The sequence below is a fragment of the Falco biarmicus genome, chromosome 3 (genome assembly GCF_023638135.1).
Source record: "Falco biarmicus isolate bFalBia1 chromosome 3, bFalBia1.pri, whole genome shotgun sequence".
In the NCBI taxonomy this organism is placed as follows: Eukaryota; Metazoa; Chordata; class Aves; order Falconiformes; family Falconidae; genus Falco; species Falco biarmicus.
In genome coordinates, this window is record NC_079290.1 from 28,003,445 (window position 1) to 28,006,510 (window position 3,066).

A 3,066-nucleotide genomic window follows, 5' to 3' on the forward strand; every position below is an offset into this window, starting at 1 on the left:
TGCCAAAGCTGTCTTCCAGTTTCAGTAGTTTTTTTCATTCTCTGGTATTCCCCTTCCTCCGGGGATATTTATAAAAAGCTATCCTGTCAACTCTCAAGCTTTTACTCAGTTAGGCTGAGCAAGGACACCTCTCTTAATCTCCTCTGACAATTCTGGTAGCCTTTTTCTTGCACCTTTTCCCGTTTGAAGTCTTCCTATTGGCCATGGCTGATTGGACTGATCATCAGCAGCTTACTATCTGAGCTGCTGTAGATTGAGGAGAGCTTGACTTAGGATATGTCTTCTAGAGATGTCTATTCTCTTCGGACTCTGTTGTGCATGTAACAACAAGAGTGCTGTGGGAAAAAACAGCCCTGCTCACTGCTCTGAGGCAGATACATCCATCTCGGGGATTGGATAGGGAAAAGAAGAAAAAAGAAAAAGACACAGTACAGCTGACACAGACAGAACTTCACATAAATAACTTGGAGCCATCAGATCTTGCAAAAAAATTATCTGAAATCCACACCCTGATGAGTAACTCTTGGGTAATGCATTTGATAAGCAAACAAGATGTGCAGGCCTGTCTCATCTGCCTGGAAGACCCAGAGCTCTGAAAATACAGCTCCTAACACAGGGCAACTCCAGCATATCCTCCGTGGGGGTCAGCAGAAACAGGTAGCCTTCCTAGGCCAAGAACTGGTGTAGCAGAGGTCTGTAACAGACCAATATCCAGACTTGTTTCCCACTGGCACCACTGCAAATGCCAGAACTCCTGTTGGCATTATCAGGCTCTGCCCTCATGCAGTGGCCCACTGTGCCCTGGTCCAAAGGGAGAGCTGCAAAGATCAAGCAAGACCAAACCATCCTCTGCCACAGACACGTTTTTTGGAAATCACTACTAGCATGTGACATGCTGGGCTCTGAAGGTGCAGCATCATGGCCAGATTCTTGCCACTGCCCCACAGCCCATGCCCTGACATCCCCCTCCCTGCTGCCCAGTCCTGCTACTTGCCTGGCTACCTGGCCTTGTCACCAAACCTCAGCTTCGCACCCACCACTTGGTCATGCAGCTATGGACCCCTTCCATCCACTGCATGGAAGACGTGTTTGATATTGAGGAACAAGTGTGATATGGACCAGGGTGGAGATTGATGGAAAAGACCCTTGCCTACATATTGCTCTTGGAACAGGCCAACCTCCTGGCTGGCTTCCTGATCCTCACTCGTTGTCTTGGGATGCAGTTGTGCTGTGTCTAATATTAGGTGCTAACATTTTTCAAGGTTCTCCTGTGTCCACAAAACTTTTCTACTGTGAGAGATTTTCATGCCATGGAAGACATACTAAACTCTAGCTGTTTTGAGGAGCTGCCAAACACTGCAATTTAACTGCTGGAGCAGCCCCCAGATTCAGGGCACCTGGACTGTAATTTCTGTTGAGTTGGTGCATTTCCTTGAATCTCTCTGTGAGGAAGATTATACTTGCTGGAGGCTCAATGCTGTTGGGCAACTGAAAAAGCAGCAGTTAATGAAATCAGAGTGTTTTGCACTGCATTGGCCAGTACAGACTCAGTTCCCATTTTCATTGGGATCTAAAGTACCAGCGAAGCACAGATGTTAAACAGGCTGATGTCTACTCAGATAAGCTGCTTATTGTACTGCCTGGCTCACAGCATGTGTCATGATTTTGTAAATGTAAGATATTCCTCTCCTACACTCCACATAATTTTTGCTTGGAAATGTTTCTCAAGGCTACAATGTCCTGAGACAGAATAAGACCAACTTGTCTATATTACTTTTTTTTTTTTTTTTCCCCTACTCTCCCTCCCCCCCCAACAGTTCATCCAGTCTCTGGCAGAGCTGAGATTATCCCAGCTGGAGCACCAATTCTCACATTGTTTTGGTCCTTGGTTACTATATTCAGGCTGTTTTCTCTTTGCACCACACACTCGCCCACTCATTACTTTCTCCTACGTTCTTCCTTGCTCCCTATCCCTCAGTCTTTCTACTCTTTTCTGTTTGTCCCTGGCAATTTGTTGTCAACCTCTTCTAGTCATGTATTGTCTCCTCTTTTTCTCCTAACCTTCCTCTAGTAGATTAACATTTGGTTTTTTTGCCTTGGTGTCTTTCATTTCACTCAGTTTCTTGGTGTTCTCCTCTTTCCTTCATCTGCTTGTTCTTTGGGGTTTTTTGGTTGCTGTTGTCCTGGTTTTCACACGTTGGGTGATCTGTTACTGGCTGCCCCTGCCACGCTTGCTTAACCAGTTCCCATGTGCATCTCCTCTGGTGCATTTTAGGGAACCGGTCGTTGACCATTGGTTTTATAGAAACATCCTACTGCAACATAATGAAAGCTCTGTCTCTCTGTGTGCGTGTGGTAGCTTGTGGACCGTCAGCCACTTTCCCCGCTGCAGGGGCTGCTCAGGGCACCACATCAGAAAGTTCAAAAATCGGGAAACAAAGCGCCCGATGCCCCACACCAGTGCACGGCAGCACCACTTCTTCCAGCGTCTCCACTGCTGTCCGCAGGAGGTGATGGCACTAATCAGCACTTCTTCCAGTATGGCAGTACTGCCAGCTCTGCTCACCCTTTACAAGGTGGTTTCATGGGTCGACATGGTGAATGATTTACTGCCAAGAGACAGACTGAGGGGGGAGAAGAGGCTGTGGGAGGCGGATGGAGGATGCAGGGAGGAAGAATGGTGGAGGATGGCTTGGGAGGGGTCCCACCTGCAGGAGAGAATAGGCTGCTCTGGGCTCTTCAGACAAACAGAAAAATGAAAGCATAACTCTGATGTTGTTTATATAAAAAAGCCAGTAAGTCACAGTTTTACTGGACAGCATGTTGGATGCATTTGGAGAGAGAAGTCAAGCAGCAAGATATTTCTACTGGAGACATGCAGAAATATTCAGCAGCACAGTTTGAGGCCCATGAAGATGTCTTGGAGATGTGTGTTCCTCTGAGGAAGACACCTGCAAACTGGTCTGCCTGCTGTGCAGGGTAGCTTCTTCCTCCTATTCCTGGTTTTCTTGACTTTTTCCCTACCTGTCTTGACCTCTACACTTTGAAGATCTTTCTTATACCTTA